This window comes from Amblyomma mixtum, chromosome 2 (assembly GCF_055824585.1).
Source record: "Amblyomma mixtum isolate Tamu chromosome 2, ASM5582458v1, whole genome shotgun sequence".
Classification (NCBI taxonomy): Eukaryota; Metazoa; Arthropoda; class Arachnida; order Ixodida; family Ixodidae; genus Amblyomma; species Amblyomma mixtum.
The window spans coordinates 269,102,661-269,122,818 of NC_143013.1; the positions used below are offsets into that span (position 1 = coordinate 269,102,661).

Here is a 20,158-nt window from a genome sequence, read left to right on the forward strand (position 1 = left end):
CGCAATGTTTTTTCAAGCGCTTACGTAAGTACAGGTACGAGAACTATTAAAGGGAACGCTTATCCTTCTCTGAAAAAACAAATTTACTTCTACCCCAGCAGCGAATTTGAATACAAATGAAACAAACGGCACCTCTAGATATACACTACTATTTTATAAAGAAAAACCTTTACAGAAGTGGCTGTTGTGCTCAAATTAAGAGACAAGTGAATTTCCACAACACAGCCAAATGAGAGTAAGTTAATTCTTTAATGACTACTTGTAATGAGCTTACGTAGCAAATTGACCACCTCGTTCCAGTTTAAACAACTGACTCACCTCTATATACATGCTGCTAACAAAATCTCACCAATGCCAAAACGTTTCAAAATAATTACAGTAAAAAGTAATCAAACACCCTGCATGTCATTTGCTCGTATACCATCCCAAGCCGGCACGCATACACGCCGAGGTGATGGTTTCTTGCACTTTACCTAGATAGTTAACGCTGACTTCATCCTTAGAACGTTATTTATACTGCTTCGACCTGTATATACTCACGTACGCATTTATGTATGCATGCCCTGTGCGCAAAGGAGTCCGCAAGAGCTCGGACAATAACCTATCATTTTCTACCGCACGCTAACAAGAAGCAGGCCCGTACCTTCTCCTAAGGGGGTTAAGCCTAATCAGAGGTTAGAGCTCGCCCCCGCGCAAAACGGATTGCCCTACAGACCCCCGCGGCCCGCTTGCATATACCAAGAAACAAAGTCGCCGAGTCCACGGCACCTAACCTTACCCCGACCATGCAAATGATCATTTCTCAGGAGCATCCCCCGAAGGCAGCGGCGGCACACCTCCACGCTGCAACCGAAACGGGCCCTGCAGGTCGCGGGAAAAAATATTGGCGAACTGCGCGTAACCGTATAGTTGAGTGCGGAGCGTTGTTCGAGTCAGCCCCGGGGGGGAAACCTCTCCAAACGACGGCCTCGCCGGCAGCGGGGAAGAAAGAAATCAGAAAGCAAACAAAACAAAGCGCGTGCTGCCCGGAGATATCCCCGCTGGTTCCAGAGAGTTTACTTTGTTTTCTGTCGCCGCACCCGCGCGCCTACTGTGCTGTCGGGGGAGGCGAAGTCGATTAACGCCGAGTTCGCGCGTTGCGGGGTTAACTAAAGCGCGTCGACCAAATGAGTTCCGTATAGTGGGATTCACCCCTTCCCTCGCAGTGGCCGGCGATAATGCGAATGTGGCCGCCTTGACGCCTCAGGTGTGTGTGCTATGCGCGCAAAGGCGGAGCTTTGCCCTAACCGCTGCCTAACGTAACAATGTTGCGCAGTCAGAGAAGCGCGCCTTTTTGTTTTGTTCGCGCCTAACTTCACCTTTCTTTCTTTCTTTCTCTCTCTCTCTCTCGCCCCTTTCCTTCTCTCTTTGTTTGATTTTCTTCGTCCTGTTTTTGTTTTCGTGGCGGAGCCAGAGCTCATGAATGAGAAATGCGAGGGGACCCATACGCCGCTCATGATAAATTAGGAGTGAGCCGGTATTAAGAAACCGTGGTCGTTCATCACGAACTGTAATTGCGGGTGCCGCGCGGGATAAGGAAGCAGGCCGCATATAGAACGTAGAAATGCGCAGGGATTTTGGCTCTAACGACGTGCGTGGCTTGATAAGAACAAGGATTCGTTCGGTCGAACGCCGCTACTCCTTTGCATACAGGAGGAGCAAATACGCATACATATATACAGGTTGGTTAAGAACGAAAATTTCTAGTTTCGAGCTTCTGGAACAAACTGGCCCCTATTATGAATTTGTGATTGGGATAAACGACACAAAAGAACACAAGCAACTCATTCCAATACCGTTCTCTATAAAGTGTGCCTTTGCTATAGGAAACTGCTCTTCTCAGTAAGCACAGGCTGGATGTATTCATTGCAATGACAAGTTCATTGTTTTCTTAAAATTTTTAGTCTCAATATTGAAACAATAGCACAGCCGATCGTAAGGTCTGACTCAAATCAAGTAACGAAATGCTAAGCGACGTTTTAAAGTTCCAGCACGACGCTCCACACAATAAAATCAGGGGGCACTTTGTTTGCTCGTCGGTAAATTGCTTTTTAAGGAAAGGGAATGTATCTGTCTTGCATACCTCGGTGGACACCTGAACCTCGCCGTAACGGGAAGGGAGGAATATAGGAGTGAACGAAGACACCGCATTCACCAGACGGAGACCGGGGACCGGGGTTCCGGAGACCGGGGTTCGATTCCCGAGCTCGGCCAATTTTCTACTCGGTTTTATTTATTTATCTGGTCTGACTAGAAAGGTTAATTAGGCTAATTGGGTGATTAAGCAATTAACTAAACTCAGTCCCACTTACTTGGAGCATCACTATACGATCCCTTTAATTGGTTGCATGGTTACTAGCCAAAGTACAATTGGCCCCGTTTGAAATTCGCGCGCTGTGCCGTCACGACCGTTTCGACCAATTGCAAAGCGTGACATTTCTGTCGACAACCCCTGCTTACAACGATGAGGCATTAAAGGCTTCCGCCTTAAAGGTGCATCACGCCACGGGGACCAAGTTATCAGCGAGATCTTAAAACGTTTCGTACAAACAAGAGCGAAACGCTTGTGAAAGCCACTTCTCTACACAGTTGTCAGTTCAGGAGGAGTCTTTTTGGACAATCGATGACAAAGCTACCTTCCTTAGGATGGCTTCTTGTGACCGCAGCGGTACAAGCTTTCCGCTGCCTGCATGGTGATCGGCTTATTTAGGGTGAAATACTCGCGAAATGGGTCTTTGACTCCACCTTGCGTAGAAGGAATATCTATGTGTCATGGCGCGCTTTGGCCACAGATGTCCTTGTGGCATAAAATTCATCAACTAAAGGTCGACTTCTCGTGATCACTGCCGCGTGCGTTGCTGGTGAGTGCAGTTTGACGCTGTTTTCTTCTGATATTCACTGGTTCCATCCATGCATGCATATACCATGTCTGCTTAGCGATAAATCGCCAGTCTCGAGTCAGCGCCTGTCCCGCCCCTCATGTCAGCGTCCCGTTACATTTTGCGCTGTTTCTAAGACAGTCAACCCCTAACAACTTGCCCTAACTGCAGCGTTAATGCTACGTAACGAAACACCGCTGCTGAAAAGGGAAGGCCGACAGGAAAGGAACAAGGGTAAAGAAAAAAATAAACGAACGCCTCCCGTTACTCCTCGTCACCATCAAGCCCGAAAAGGAGAAGGCTCAGCGAACGCGCCATTCAATAACCTGCAGGTGTGTAACAGCGACGGGAGGAAGCGCGCGCGCCCGCCTTGCATTATGACGCCCGTGCCGAGCCGGAAACTTTTTCCCGCGGGAATCGGAAGAGGGGGTAGGGAAAAGGGGATGGCGCAATATGAGCGCGCGTGCACCCCTCCCTCGACGTTCTTCCCTTCCCAGCGTTCCCAGCGTCCTTCCAGCGCGAAAGAGAGAACGATGTCGTATATTGATTACTGCACGGCGTCTCTCAAGCCAGAGAGCAAAAGCGGTGTGCGCTCGCCTCCCTCGAGAGGAGGACGTAGCGAACGGCGTTCGTTTGCGCAAGCTATAACGAACCTCATTATTAAAATACACTGTACGTATATATATATATATATATATATATATATATATATATATATATATATATATATATATATATATATATATATATATACCACCAGGTGCTCTCTCTCTCTCTCTCTCTCTCTCTATATATATATATATATATATATATATATATATATAGAGAGAGAGAGAGAGAGAGAGAGGGGCTTCCTAATATATATATATACATAGGAAAGCCTCTTCCTTTCTGTTTTCCTAATTTCCTTTCTAATATATATATATATATATATATATATATATAACAGAGGAAATTAGGAAAAAAAGAAAGAAAGTAAGAGGCTTCCTGCGCGCTTGCGACGGCACGAGAGTGCACCTCCGCGATGATGACGTGCTTTGTCTTGGGCTTAACGAAAAGCGGGCCTCCTGACTGTTTCGGGTGCGCGGATTTTAATTTAACGTCTCCATCATGTGGGAACGAAAGGAAAATAGTAGCAAGAGGAAATGAAACATCTCCGGATTGGAGGCGTGTACGCGTGCGCTCGGAGATTTTCTCGAATGCAAAATGGGACACGTGAGAGCTTTCAGCCTGTCGACGTGGTACATTACTTTTCGGGTGCAGAGGTATAGCAGCGTAGGGCGCGCTTGGCAGACACGAGGGAGAGAGCCCACAGCGAAGACTAATAGATTGCTGAGTGCAGTCTTTAGTTACGTAAACACGCTTGTAGACTTTAAAAAGGGTGGAGGTTGAAAGCCTGGACGCGGCTTTTTTAAGGAGTAAGTTTATTTTCCTTTTACCTTTTTTTTAAACTTTCCCGATTTTAGAATCATACTCACTTCAGCGCCAAAAGAAATAACCTGACGATTTATGAAGTGGAGAGTTGGACGAAAACTCGTCTGGTTGGGGTAAATCATAAGAACATGACATTGTAGATGCCCTGCTTTTTGTATTTGCTCTTGGTCGGCGTTTAAAATTTCACGTTATCATGACAATTTACACATTACAGCTCGGTAACTCGCCAGACTCCTCCACGAGCAAGCTTGTTCATAATTTAGTTATAAACAATTTATAACCTTTTGAAATTTTTATAATTTATAAAAAATAATTTATAAAAAACCATGCACGAGTTCTATCACACTTGCTTTTTGTCTTTGTTTTTATTTCCTGCCCGATTACGTAATTACATCCGAGGGTTGAATTATTTATCGGCGATTTATGTTACACCGTACAAACAGCAAATAAAAATGTATGACGATGGAAGATTCGGCTGCGACTTGCAAGGTGGATTTAAGATTTAAGAATTTGTCCGCGAGTAGTTTTAAAAAAAAGAAACATTGTGCAAATGGGAGCTCGCACATTGCAAACACAAATAAACAAATAAACTCTGCTATTATTATCGTTGATCAGTGCGGTAATAACGAGCACAATTCTCGAGATGTCGAAAGGGACTGGATGCGACGGATTGCTCCCATGTTAAAGGGACCCTGAAATTATTTTAATGGACATACTCTAGTGCAGGGGTTCTCAAACTGGGTTCCGCGGAACACAGGGGTTCCGCGGGCTGTCTTCTTGTGTTCCGCGAGAACCCTCACCGGCCCTGACCCGGCAGCTGATATGAGACTGGCTCTGAGTGCTACTGAGCCACGCTTTGACTTGCTCTTAAAAGGGAAGCAGTACCACCCATCACATTAGTATTTGTATTAATCTGTGCAATAAACATTTAACTTTTGCAACTCTCTCTTTGCAAAAATGCACTCGACAACATTGCTGGTAAGTGAAAGCAGGGGGGGGGGGGGGGGGGGGGGAGGGGGGGGTTCCCTGGAACTTATTGAAGGCTTTTGGGGTTCCTCCAAGCAAAAAAGTTTGAGAACCCCTTCTCTAGTGCAACACATATGTAGAAGTGGCCTTTGTGAGTATTCGAGTGAAATTTGAAACCTATGCGCGTACCCTATAATTTAGAAACACAAAAAAAACAGCTACGCGCAGTAGCTCGCAACCGATTAGGGCGACACACCTCTCCGCGCGTCACCTACCCCGATGACGTCAGTGGGCAGACAGCGCAAGCTTGAAGGCGGGCTCTTCTTCCCACTGACGACATCGGGGTAGGGGACGCGTGGTGAGGTGTGTCGCCCTAATCGGTTGCGAGCTACTGCGAGTAGCTGTTTTTTTTATGTTTATAAATTAGAGGGTCCGCGCAGAGCTTTCAAATTTCACTCGAATACCCACAAAGAACACCTCTACAGATCTGTTGCACTAGAATATGCCCATAAAAATCATTTTAGGGACCCTTTAATGCACTGTCAGCGCCTGCGTCGAGAGCACTAGTCGCACATGTAAGCGGGTTAAAATACATGTGTGCACTCAGCGGTCGTTGACCCTTGCCGCCTCCGTTTAAGTACAATGCAGGCGTCAGTTCTTGTCCACAAAAACACACCACTGCCAGACGACGCGAGCCATTCGCTAATTGTGAATAGGGACTCGGCAAACTGACAACATAAAATAATCTTTCCGTGCCCGCCCAATCGAAATATCGCGGCCTGCCCCATTGGACAAATAAAAACAAACTGAGCAGCACTGACGAGAAATATTTTCTAATTATTGACCAAACAAAGCATAAATAATGTTATTTACTGCAGAGAACCGTTCAGTGATGACGAAAATACGCTGAAGAGCAAACACGACCTCGATCCTGTATGCCTTACAGTATAGCTATCTATATCCCATAAGCAGTCATATATATGAGCTATTATATAGGTATATAGAGGTACACTGGATATGTACAGTCTGTGCCAAAGGTAACCAGGCTGCACGATTTGCTTCTTAGTCGTATATTAAAGCTATTATGCCAGCCCTCAATCTATGATTCTCTGTATGGTAAGGAGAACTCCTGTCCTCACTTTCAAATAACTTTTTGGATCTTTAGGGAAGCCGTGAGGGGCCCTATACGAATGAGGAGCAAACCATGCAGCCTGGTTACTTTTGGCAAAAACTGTAGCGATATCGTTGCTATATAAAGCAAAATGACCATCAGTAACTAACGACTGAAACACGCCCGTGAGAAGCTGGCAACGCACACATGACCTAGCTTCTGTCATACCCCCCGCCACCCATAACAACCTCACGTCTCAGCGGTTTCACCGCTCTTAGATCTAGACATTCACTGGCCGAGGTTATTTACTCGAACGAAGAAAAACTTGAGCGTGCGTCACGCTCCGACAGTTCGTCGTGCGTCGACCCTCTCAGGCATGCTGCACTCGTGCAAGCCCGCACGTTGCACCGCCGACGCTGTCGAACCTTCAAAAGCTCCGTCGCCGTGTAATCTGTTCCCAACGGAGACTGCATCGTTCACCGACCTTCTACTATAAAGCAAGCTGTTCGCTGCGCCAGAGGCCAACTGTCGTTAGAGCATTCACGGATGACCCGACATTACACCCAGAATGCACTGCGCTCACTTGTTCCTTGCTCTGAGGGTGAAGGAGACGGAGGAGGGTGACGTAAGGGAAGGCGGAGAGCGGGGGAGGACGGCGGAACAGATCTCCGCGCCGTTGTTGCCTCGCTATATCCGCGCACAAAAGGAACGCGGCGAGAGAGCTCTGCCCGACGCTTTAGCGGAGTTGAAGCGGAGAAGAAGGGCTCGGCTAGCTCGTCTAGGCACAGGCGGAATCGCTCAGAATAGCAGTCCTTCCTTCCTCCGTGAGCGTTCCCCCCCAACCATTCGTGTACACGGAATCGCCCTCCACGGTATTAGCGGTTGTCGGGGCCGTGGCGAACGCCTTCTTGGTTTTGTACGCGGAAAAGAACGTACGCTATACACGCGCCCAGTCTGTCTGTCTGTCTAGTGCGCGGTTGATCTCGCTTTGTTCCCACAGAAACCTTGCTCACTGGTGCGTGGTATTGTGGTGGTGTGGCAGTGACGAAACGGGCCCCGATTGAGCGCCGAAAGGAAAAGGAGAAGAAACGGAAACGATGGGGCTGTAGAGCAGTGGCAGGGGCGTTATTACGCCGTTCTTGTTATTCGGTTTTTTGTTATTTTTGCGTTTACTCTGCTTTGGCATGACGCTTGATGAGTGAAGGCGTCAATGTACGCTTGACGACGGCTTTCATCTGTATTTGTTGTTTCATTTTTGTTTCCATTTGGATTCCAGTAAACAACAGGGAGTCGCGCTGGAGTCACTTCGAGAGCAGACCGTCTTCCCGGGTGGCCACTCTTTAAAAACGTGAACTCGAGAAGCGTGCAGGAGCATGGGCACATTCCTAATGGTCAAGGGTTTAGTTGTGTGAAAGAGAGTATAAAGACGTAAAAAAGTGGCGAATCGGTTCTCAGAAGTAAGTGGCACAAGAGAGCGTTTGATTGCCTATCAGGTCTACGTTAAAGTATTTGGCCGCGAATTCAGGTTAATGTTCAGAGACAATTGACAAATTGTATTTTTTTTTTTAGTTGCTAAAACTACACTGCTGGCTATGAGTCCCAGAGTAGTGGATATCTAGATTTTTTTTTTTTTGCCGCCTACAGTTCTTCAACGTGAACTGAAATCTCTGTATACACGTCTGTATTTGCTATTGTTATTTCGCCACCACAGAAATGCATCAGTGTCCGGTAGGTGCCGCAGTTGATACAAATTCATTCTCAGCACCAATACGTCATCGCCAGCCAGCCATCGCCGCGGGCATTCAAAGCTAACTTTTTTTTTTTCGATATATGCATGTATCAGATTCGCGCAGGACGATAATCGTGTCCCCTTCAAAAGCCTGAGCCAGCGTTCTACCGATGTTCATTTCCCAAAGTGTAAAGAAAGCGAAACTGCAGGTTACCAAAAGATGTTTAAATCTCTCCGTTTGCTCTGAGAGGCTGTTCGCAGGACTGTTTTTGCAAATGCTCAGTTAAGTTTTCCTTACCCAGCCAAATAAAACAAAACAACTTTCCCTCTTTTAATCCATTATTCTTTGCGTCAACCATTTCCACGAACATAACTCAATGTTCGTGCGGCGGTTCCGCGGATAATCAGTGCCTGCGGAGTCCTGTTGTAGAGACGCCCAATCGTCACCGAGAAGCTCGGCTGTCGATGCATTTTACATAGGGAGCGCAGATAAATTATTTCCAACGTGGCCGCAGGTTCTCAGCGAACCAAGTGGAGACACCGCACCGACGGGTCGAAAGTTGGGCTGAGTTAGCCGCCAGCGCCCGAGTTGAATGACCCGCCAGTATAGATGTTCTGATGGGAAATACGACGAGAGGAGCGGTCAGTTATTCTGCTGTCATTTTACCCGTGTGCCATGTCCCCAATCTTTCGTTGTACAGACCATAGCAATCGATATGTAAGCAGCGTCTGGTCAGTATTTAACAAACGCCTTACAAAAGTACATTTAACCTGAAATATTAAACAGATTGTTATTGTTATTGTTATAGCTAGTTGTGGTGTGTTTCTACCTAATCAGTTTTTGTCTTTGTTATGTTTTGATCTTAGTTTGTTGTGCTTAGCTCTATGCATGCTTGATCTCTGTTTCGTTGTCAATATAACCGCTGCTTTTCTAGTTTCTGTTACTTATGGAAACTTTGTACCATTGCCAAGTGCCACTTTGTTTTGTTTTTTTTTTACATGGGGAGGGCAGGCCTCTGTCAGGCGCTACTAGGCGCCTTTAGCTTGCTCTCCCTTGTTTGCAGTCTCTGTACTGGCCAAACAAAACCAATAAATGAAAATGAAAAAGATGGTGAGCTTCTTTTCAGTGCGCTAGAACAAACAACCCCCCCTCGCTGATTTCACTGACATTTGTGTCAAGCCTGCTTGAGCTAGGTGACCCACCTGCCACATAGGTCACGTGATCTTGTGACGTCATCACAACCTGCCCACCGGATGTGAGCTAACTGGTCACCGTGGCAGGTGGCACTTAAACAAATGATTTGCAGAGAGAGGTTGCTCGGAAAGAGCAGTCTGGGTCTCACAAGCACCACCACGGCTGTATTTTCAACAGCCGCCTGCTGGCCCTTATAAAAATGGTATATATGTAGTCTATAGACTCCTTATAGACTCTATTGCCTTCCAATAGATATTTCTTTTTTCTATTCCTAGTCTGTAGACAAAAGTCTACTAAAAGTGCATGGCCATAAATCCATAGATTGTCTGTAGACTGCCTATGGCATTTGTATTGCCTGTAGACAATTCTCTAGCACTTGTCCATAGACAGTCTATAGACTTTATATACAGCAATCTATGGACAGTCTGTAGACTGCATAAAAAAACCTTTCTGGGGGAGGGGGGGGGGGCAGTGGCGCATTGCTTAACAGGAATGGTAGACAACAGGGTCAAGAGAGAAGATGTTGTAGCCTTTCAGTCATTAGCATCTAGCACTCGCCGATTTTGTCGGCCTTTGTCTGCATCCTGCATGACTTGAAAGCCAAGACTCGAATTGAAACAGAAATGAAAACCAAAGTGCTAGCGTACCTAATTCGAATTTGGCTAACCTAACCACGCGAAATCGTCCGTCATTTCATTTACAGCCTCTTTCGGGTTCCTTTTGTATATACATAACAATACAACACCTGACTTTCAGCGCTAGTGCTACGCAGAACTCCAGTGGTAATTAGATGCTCGATTTCAAACAACTCGCAATTATGCATAAGGAAAACTGTGAACAGTATAGCTTTGCTCGCAACTTGGCTTGCAACAGCGCTGGAGTTTTCATTGCCTTCTTCATTAAATTGGGGAAGACGTACACCGAAGAATGCATACATTACTTATAGGATACGAATCGATGAGCCAGCTTTCGAGGGACGTGGATGGCGGCAGGCGTTGCGCGCTTCTGGGATAACGACATAATGCGCTGCATATAAAATGAGGCGCAACAGGCGCGAAGGTATTTAATCCTTTTCTGATCCTGCACCTGGAGGGGCGTCAACGCATTATGGAAATTGGTATCCCCCCCCTCACCGCGCACACAAAATAGAAATAAACACAGAACGTGAAATACCCCCCCCCCCCCCCCCCTACTCCTTCCCCTGCACCGACAGGCACGCCCACTACAGAGAGACGTCGATCAGGTGACCTACATACATCCATCCACCCCTTAAAGCTTTTCCAGTAACGAAGGTCATTTCCGTTACGTACGATACCCCTTGCGAGTGCTTTATCATCAAGCCTGGGACACTCTTAAGTGCTCAAAAACAAACCCAAAGAGCACAGAGAGAAACAAGAAAGCATTTCGTCGTCGTTGTTGTTCAATGTTCCGACGCCCCAATCTTCCGCGACACTTCAACCCCCCCCCCCCCTACCTCCCAATCATCCCCGCCATTTTTCTTACTCGTTTACTCAAGAACCATCGATCGCCACGAGTAATATGGTAATGAGCCACCACAGCGCGAGCCGATCAATTCCCGAATTAACACTCGTTATAGCTGCCAGCGTAACGCGCATTTGTTTTCCACAAGCCACGCGTCCGTGGCTCAAACGCTGCAGCGGCTTTTACAAGCCCCACGCCTGGGCCCTGGCGGCGAGCGGCGCACAAACAGGCCGCAACCACGATCCTCGATCGCAAGAGATTGTTGCGACATGCAACGCCTGTGCCTCCCCCCCCCCCCCCCTCACTTCCTTCCTTTTCCGCAGCGGTTCGGCGGTATTATTGAACGGCCATCGCTAATAATGGCCTTATCGGCGGAACCACTGCCCGTGCCCATGGCCACAACAGGCACGTACGTTTTATGCGCCTGCTGCAGAGGCAGCGTGTGTAGTGATCGATCGTTTGATCCCTGGTCGGAGGGCCATCCCTCGGGCGCCATGCGCCCCAATCTTTTGGAATAACAACGACAGTAGGGGCCCCCCAGGCGCGCGAGTCGGAAACAGCGTCGGGGTTGAGAGCGCGAGCCTTGTGTGTGGTGTTTGTAGGAGCGCATATCGTCGCGTAGACGTGTTGGTCTGACGCGAGCGCCAAGCACAGCACGCCTGTTCCGGACGCGTTGCCCCCGCTGCTGTTCTCTCTTTACTTTTTTTTTTATTTTCTGCAAGCCTGAATACGCGCGAGCGATAGTCTTGCGCCTCATACATACGCCGCCCTGCGCGCTGGGGCGAAAACGCGAGAATGCTCTCTGCGGAGATTTGCGCGCCGCTTCGGAGATTCTGGATTCCGCGTGCGATTGTGCGAGCGAGTGTGTTTGCGACGAGGAAAGATGGTTTTGCTCCGGCGTCGTCTGGGCGACGGAAAACGCGAGAATAGGCGATGCAATGATCCAGAGTTGGGGCCGAGACAACGGACGAACGAAAGAGTGGACGAGGAATTGGTTTTATGCGCGGAAAGGCAGCACGAGAAGGAAAGAAGTTTAAAGGACAGAGCGCTAACTAACAATTCAGGTTATTATCGAGAGACCACTTGCTTTTATAGAGCAGCTTCCTCTGGGGAACAAAATGTGTGCTGCGCTTAAAACGAATTATAGTAATGCACCAACTAGCCTGCAAGAACGTCCTCGCATGGACGAGGAAGCGAAAGAACAGTGAGGGCGTGAAAAAACGAAGAAAATTTGCAATAGCAATATTATGAATGAATGAATGAATGAATGAATGAATGAATGAATGAATGAATGAATGAATGAATGAATGAATGAGTCAGTCAGTGATTGAGCGAGTGAGAGTGAGTGAGTGAGTGAGTGAGTGAGTGAGTGAGTGAGTGAGTGAGTGAGTGAGTGAGTGAGTGAGTGAGTGAGTGAGTGAGTGAGTGAGTGAGTGAGTGAGTGAGTGAGTGAGTGAGTGAGTGTGTGTTAATACAGGGCGCCGTTTCAGGGCAGCTCATCGCACGGGAAAAGAAAGAAAAAGAGTGCAGAACCGAACGACAATGAGCACAACTTTTGATTTACTTGGCTACAGTGCACTTCGTTTGTACGACTGCATGACGTCGACTATTTAGACGCCATCAACGCACATGCGCATAGAAAGTCATTAAGAGTGGTTTAAGTTAGTTTTGGAGCGCTTTCACTGCACGAAGCCTCACAAATGGCGGTTAGTAAGGATGTACAAAACGAAGAAAGAAATAAAGAAGGAAAGAAAGAAAGAAAGGAAGAAAGAAGGAAAGAAAGGAAGAAAGAAAGAAAGAAAGAAAGAAAGAAGGAAAGAAAGAAAGAAGGAAAGAAAAAAGAAAGAAAGAAAGAAAGAAAGGAAGAAAGAAAGAAAGAAAGAAAGAAAGAAAGAAAGAAAGAAAGAAAGGAAGAAAGAAATAAAGAAAGAAAGAAAGAAAGAAAGAAAGAAGGAAAGAAAGAAAGGAAAAGAATGACGGGGCAGTCTCACACGAGTACCACACGAGTACATGTACACGCAATTTTGGTCGCACGAAGTTTAACGTTCAGAATATGTGCGCCGAGGCTGTCTCTTTTAGCCCAGCCGCCATGCAGACGGCTCTGCCCAGCGGCTTAAAAATTGGCTAACTTCCGTTTCCGGCACTTCCGTCCTCGCAGTTTTCAGCCACCGAGGTTCAAAAGCAGGAAAGAAAGAACGAGGCAGAGAGGAGGGGGACGATGCGCGACCGTTATACGCAAATGCTTTTAACTTCCACACATTTTGTTGCGTTTTCCTGGCGTATTATAAAGCTTGCGTCAGAGAAACGACGCAGCTCCTCTTCCTGCTCTAATATTCCCGCCTATAGTTTCGCTGTCCTACTTAACGGCGTCACTGTGGAGGGAGCTTTTTTTCCCTTCGTTCTTTCACTCGCTCCCTCTCTCTTTACCCTCAGCGGCACATTTCACTTAGAGCTAAGCCAGAGTAAATCTCCCAGAAGAGCGCGACACTGTTGTGACAGTGGAGACAGGCTGTCCAAAGTAAGCTAAGCTGGCGAGTTAGTTAACGAGTGAGCGACACAGCAGAAGACTAAGTTCGCGAGAATTCTTTCGCGTGTTTTCATTCGGCGGATCTCATTAGAGAGTTTTAGCATGGCGCGATCCGAAGACTCGAGGAGACAGGAGCAAGCGTACAGTGCCAAGCTAACGACCCCTCGAAACCGTCATCAAAGGTTCGACGAAAACTCGCCTGCTTGCGGCCATGGTGGTGGTAGGGACAGGTCATGTCACACATGAAAGGGACAGAGGCAGATCAGAAAAGAGTGGTTGTTATATTATGCCTTATTTCTCTAGATAACCACACAGAAGCGAGTATAGCTTGTGTATAGCACGCGTACGACCTAGGAAACTGGACTGCGACTTATCCATCAACTTTGTACTGCGGGGACAAAAGTCTCCAGGACACGCAGCCGCAGATCTTGGTGCAGTCATAAAAAGACTGCCAATGTTCTGATGATTTCACTATCACACATTGCAGAGCGCAAAAGCAACTTTCACCTCCGCAAGTGTGGCTGGCAACCACAGGCTGATAGCAAAGCTATAGGCGTTGGTTGCCGGTTGCGTGTCCTGGAGAATTTTGTCCCCGATAGTATATCTCGTGCTTCTTAAGAAGACCACCTTTTCCGCTCTCTCTCTCTCTATACCGTGGACAGGCAAAAAATTCACAGAAGTCATTTAGTAGTCCGTAGAAGACGAGAACACTCTACAGATATACCTGCAGTCATGATCTGTGCGTGGACAAGGCAGCGATAGTATTCCAGGATTAATAACGTGCAATACAGGGTTGGCACTACCCTGCGCGGATCAGAGTTAGAGAGACTCCATCTGTCCGCATGGGCGCTGCAGTGTGACCATACTCCTGTCTTCATGGCCCTGTCCTTCTTAACTTCGCCTTGTCTGTCCTATGGCGATGATAGTGATCATCACGAATACGACGACGACGATGATGATGTATATGATAACGATAAGAACGGCTCATTCATTGGTTATTGAAGAGTTTTAGCACCACGGTACAGTAAGCAAGCCCATTACAGTAACTGCGACCGTACGCAAATATGGCTATAGGCAAGCATGGCAATGGTAGCAACGGCAACCCGATACCGTAAAGGCCCTGCTGCTGTGCGGCTGGGCTAAGACTCTCTATTAACAATAACAAACCCTACATGACCATGCTAAAGCTGTTATTCACGCCTGTTCGATGCCCAGCTCTCCATCGACAGTCCATGCCCAGCTTCAACTCTTACGAAATAGAGGAGGGACTACAGAAGGAAAAGGCAAAGTGGTTAACTAGGCCTAATGCCTTGTTGACTACAGTACACATGGGAAGGGGAAAAGAAAGAGCGAAAGAGAAGAAAGAAGACAAGTTTAGTGCGTCGCGTCCATGGGTAGTGGCTGTGGTCGTACGTCCGTCTAAGTCTATTTCAAAAGAATATTAACGCCCACACTGCGTGTACAGGCGTCCAGCGCACACATGCAACGCGCGACGTAACGCCGTATTCAAGGACGCTAACGGAGCAGCAAAGGCGTCACGGCCACCACCAATACGTAGAGCGTGTCGTGCTGCGCTCTTGTGTGTCCGTCGTCTCTTCTTTTGCGCATTTTTGCTTTGCCTCCAACGCGAGGCGTTGCCAGCGCAGCCTATTCGTGACGACATAGCGATAGAAAAGACATAAAAAAAAAATAAATGCGAAGAAGATCACTCCCGGTGAACGCCGCCACTGTAGGGGACGATGGGTGATCTCCGTTTTCTTACCCACTGAGCGTTAGTAATACTGGCGTTGCGCAATATACGAGATCGTCCGTTCTTCTTTGTTCTACGAACGCCTACGCCCCAAAGTCACGACCGAGTTAGGACGAAGGTAATCAAGAGTCTAGAGCTGGCTACCTCTCAGCAAGAGAGCAACCGGATTGCGCAGTTCTGGTAGTTTTTCAACGCTTGGTTATCGACAAATGAGAAGCTTACGGGACCTCACAGCAGTGAGGTGCCGAAGAAGTCCCTTTGCCGATTGTGTCGAGAAATTTGCAGAGGCAGAGTTTCTGTTGGCACGTGTGCATGCACAATGCAGCGCAACAAGTGACGCTAGCGTGAAGCACGCCTTGGACTTCTTACTAGCGCCCTCCAGTCAGCGAACATCCTCACAGCTTTGCTGTTGTGTTTGCGATGCGAACACCGTCGCTCACAGCATTCCCTTCTTCGCTTGCTCTCAGCTAGCTCATGCGTACGTGTGCAGAGAGAGGCTTGCTGTGTCGGCGTCTTCTCATTTCTCTCTTAGTCAGCTCGCACCTGTGTACGTATACCTTAGAAAGAACAGATGGGCATCTCAAGTATCTCGATCCTGCTGCGGCATTGTCATGCGAAGATGATAGCTTGAGATCTCGGAAAACAGGATGAAGTCGTTCTTATAACACATTAGCATTGTATTATTAGTAATAGTCAAGATATCGCTGATAATCGACGCACTCAACTAGGAATATGCCAATTTCATGTTCCTTATTTCTGACTTATGTCCATAAAGAACAAGCAGTAAGTAAAGTAAGAAGTGAGAAAGAGGTCGGATGGCGACGGCTTTTGAACTAAAACTAACCCACTCCATATCAGGCCATGCCGGTCTCTTCAATGAAGTACAAGTTCCTGGCAGGGGTGTAATAAGTTCCCTGAGGATGACTGTTTTGTGTACAGAATGAAGAAGGGAGATATTATTGTAAAACAAACAAATAAAAAAAAACGCTGCAACATGCCGAGGCGTCTCGGATCTCAAATCTGCAAGTTTAATTTAGATCAGACACAAATGAGCTTAACTCGGATAAGTGTGTACAGCGCTCAAGCTTGAAGCGCAAAATATACGGTTCTTCAGTAAGAACGACTAACAAAGGTCGACTTCATTAGTCGCACGCCTTTGGTGTTTAAACGTACAAAGGCGCTTTCGTGGATCTGACCGAAATGCCCGTATATCAAACTCAAGTCTGTAGAAGCCGGATGGAACATGACAAGCACCCTGCGAAGTCTGACGGAAACGTTACAGCTGTCCAAAGCTGCATAAAGGGCGATTCGAGAAAAATCTGCCCGTGCTGTGACGACGAGTCTGCGAGTTCATAAAAGAGCTGACCTTATTTTCTTTGTTGTTTTCTATACTTTACCTAGACTTTGGTTTTCTCCTAAAGCGACTTCCAAGCGGTTTCATATGTGTTTTTTTATGTGTGCTACACACACGCTTTGCTTTTGTTGCCTCTGTATTGAACAACTGTTTTGAGTGGAAGTCGACAGGTAAGGATAAATGTTTTTTTTAACGAACAAGCATTTGCAAATACTTTCAAGTTCAGAACAGCTGATTTCTGATTACGTATAGATTTCTTCCCGAATATGTATTCAGAAAGAAATCACCATGAACCTGTGGATACATCATGCTGAATAGAGCGATGCAAGCCGAAAAACAACGACGACGTGTTAATACTGTTTAGACATTGACTGGGGACCGGTTTTCATGGTGGAGGCTCAAAACTGGTCCCAAACGGAAGGTTTGTAAGACTGTGTTATTAGCCCGCGTGCGCGTCTACTTCAAATACAGCGCATATATACACATACATACACACAACACACACACACGTACACAGTGTATGTGTATGTTGGCGAAGGTAGACTGCGTTGGGTCCCGTAGGTATATGGTTAAAGAAGGCAAACATTTTTTAACAGGACATTCATACTTCGACGCCTCAGCCAGCGCCCGTTCTTTCAAGGCACCTGAGGAAATTTGGACTCCGAAAGAAACATCGACAAATAAACGTCTTGTTAAAAGTGATTGCCTTCTTCAATTCTTCAACTATATACAGTTTCCTATATATATCATTCAGTGAAGGTTTCAGTGGGGCCCAGCTTACGTAAATGCAGACATTACGAATAACACCACTATTCGGCTTAAGGTTTATTTCTCCAATAGTCACGCAAATGAAGTCCCCTTATGTAACACATTATATAGACATAAACCGCTACGTATGTGTCCGCGAAGCTAGTGAAGAAGCAGAGAGAGCAAAAAGAAAATGCTAGGACAAAACCCGGCGCTCCGCAGACGGAAAAGAGCGCTTCTCTGCAAGCCTCCACACCACCAACACCGCAAGTAGGAAACGCGAGGAAGGAGGGGGGGGTGGGGGGGGGGGGGGGGGGGGGGGGGGGGGGAGCGGCGGTTTCTTATCTCAAACGCGTAGAGGAGCCAGGTCTCTGCGGCCAGGTGACCGAATTTCGGACACCCCCATCCGCCCTCTGCCACACCTCAACTGGCGTGATCGAAGGCGCCCCTACCAGCAGGGAAAGTAGAAAAGCCAAACTGCCGGAAATCAATACCACCACCACCAAAACCACAACCACAGAAGCAGGCAAGGCAAGGCAAGGCACCTTGGTGTCCCCTCCTCTCTTAGCGAAACCAGGACCCAAGGAAACGAGGCGCGGTCGAGCGAGCTAGCGCCAGGCTCCGAACATATTTTTCACTAGGCGAAAAACCCCGGATAGATGAGAAAGCCTGAAAGGCGCGAAAGGATAGAGCAATTTCGCGCGACGACAGATGGGGGTAGGTAACCAGCAGGTGTTGTGACTTACGAGTAGCGGCGGCGAGACGGAGCAGAAGCAGACGACGACAGCTGTGGCCGTTGCCTTTTCATCGCAGGCGGCTCGGGATCAAAAATCGTCTGCTCCTCGAGGCAAATCCATGGGGCGAAGCCGACTTCCTTCCGCCAATCCTCGGCGTCGTCTCATTACTTTCGGTATTTTTTTTTCTTTCACATCGCTTCGTGGAGCACGCAGCGGCAAGTCGAATGACAATTATAACCTCGCACTCTTCTTACACAAGAACACTCACTCACGCACAAAATTTCTTTCGCCGAAATAGCAGGCTCTTTCGACACACGGGCGCGCTCAGCACGTCTGAACAGACGACTCAACGGGTCCCGGAGACAGGCCGACGATTCCGGCGTCTTTCAAACGCTGCCGTTTTCACCGCAACTGTGTCGCTGCCGCCGCACGTGTCGACTTTGGAGGACGGTCGACCGTTAGAGAGAGCTCAACGGATCGGTGGGTTTCGGCGAAGCGGTCGAGGGAAGCGCAAACATACGCTTCTCCCGACCTCCGAGGCGGGGATGATCACGCCGCTCGCGGTGCTGCCGTCGGCGCGGCTAGCGCGGCTGTTGCAGCGGCCGCTACGCGCGCGCGAGCGCGCCCGAACCGTTCGCCACTTTCTTTCTCTCTTTTCTCTCTCTTCTTTTGAGTTCACCTTTCCTCTCTTCTCTCTCTTGCGCTCTTTCTTGCGTCATGTGACCAAGGCGCTGGTGAAGTAGGCGGCGCCCTCTGTCGGAGGTCGGGGAAAACGATGGGCCCGAATCCATTCTCGTGAGGGCGATTTCTGTCGCCACAGCCCCTTCCTTCCTTACGCGACGGAGATGCTAGACTGCCAGTAGAAGACGGTAGGCGAGGACTGCCTCCACCAATTTTAGCCGATCCGCTGAAAGACGGCTGGCGTCGACGCAGAAGCGAGCTTTCGCAGACGAACGATGGCTTTTCGTGGGCGCATCAATCTGAATTTTGGGAGGGAGGGATACAAGAGTGAGGAGATGAACGCGGGAAGCGGAAAGCGTTGTCTGCGCTGGAGGTGGTGGCATCAAGAATTTCCAGTTTGATACAGCGAACGGCAACATGTTTGCAAGTCTACCATAGATCAACATCTTGATTCTTTCCCGAGAGATGACAAAGAGCGCTCTGTCAAGCCGATCAGGGGAGCTTATTCATAGAAAAAGAAACCTGAGGTAGTCTATATTTCAAGAGAGTGTGTAGGCAAACTTTTCAAGGATGAGGGAAAGCTCACGCTAGAATGAGAGAAAGTAATCATAATTGTTTACGAATTCTGCTACCAATTATATCTTGCTATTAGAGGAGAGTGGTCTCAAACAACACAAGCATCGCACCTCGAACTTCTGAATGATCCACCTAACATTATCTAAATAAGCGCTTTGACCGCCGCGCTAGCTCAGTGGTTATGGCGCTCGGCTGCTAACCCGAAAGACGCAGGTTCGATCCCGGCTGCGGAAGTCGAATTTCTTTGCAGGAGAAATTCTAGAGGCCCGTGTACTGTGCGATGTCAGTGCACGTTAAAGAACCCCAGGTGGTAGAAATTTCCGGAGCCCTTCATTTAGCGTCCTTCATAGCCTGAATCGCCTTTTGACGCTAAAGAGAAGTAATTAAGAGCTTTTTAAACAGCACTCAAAGATCGCAGTTCGACATCCCTGAAAGCTACAGCCTTTTTCAAAAGGCCTGTCTTGTGCCTCTAAAACAGCCTTTAAATACACGCAACGCCGAGATTCGATTCATTAGCGCTCAGAACTGGTTTCTTTCTAACGTGGTCACTTCAGGCTACTCGGAACTGCTTCAAGCAGTTCCTCCTTCGGCCGAAAAGCACCTAGACTGAACCGTTGGAAAAGGGGGAAAGCAAGACGGAGAAGTCTGGGTGGTTTCAACAGCCGGAGAATAAACGCAAACGAGAGCTTTGAAAGGAGCATAAGTAACTGGATAACAGGGATGCCAAGAGCAAGCGACGCTCGGCGCGCTCGCCTCGATAGTTAGTGGCCCTAATTGCTCCTCCAATTAGAGTTATACATCTTTAATGAACGGCCGCCCAGCGGGACCTATACATAGGAACACGTCGCCACCGGCGCGCTGTCGGAAACCGCGGGCGTCGAGAAGTTATCCTCCGAAGAGCGTGAAAAAAAAATCGGCGCTCTTCCTAGGAACTACGCTGGCACGAAGAAG

At 47.8% G+C, this 20,158-nt stretch overlaps 2 protein-coding genes across 5 annotated transcripts in view; one reads left to right on the forward strand and one right to left on the reverse strand.

Annotated features, from left to right (window-relative positions):
• The window catches only part of Liprin-gamma (liprin protein kazrin), a 148,607-nt gene that overhangs the window by 105,789 nt on the left and 22,660 nt on the right, over positions 1-20,158 (reverse strand). Inside the window, exon 1 of one of the 4 annotated variants that reach the window (XM_089573926.1) lies at positions 17,960-18,578. The exons of the other annotated variants lie outside the window; for them this stretch is intronic. The gene's annotated coding sequence lies outside the window, so the exon portion shown is untranslated. Of the gene's footprint in view, positions 1-17,959; positions 18,579-20,158 lie in introns of those variants that run through there. 4 annotated transcript variants of the gene reach the window in all.
• LOC149363953 (uncharacterized) overlaps positions 1-20,158 on the forward strand; it is a 103,538-nt gene that overhangs the window by 22,233 nt on the left and 61,147 nt on the right. The window lies entirely within an intron of this gene.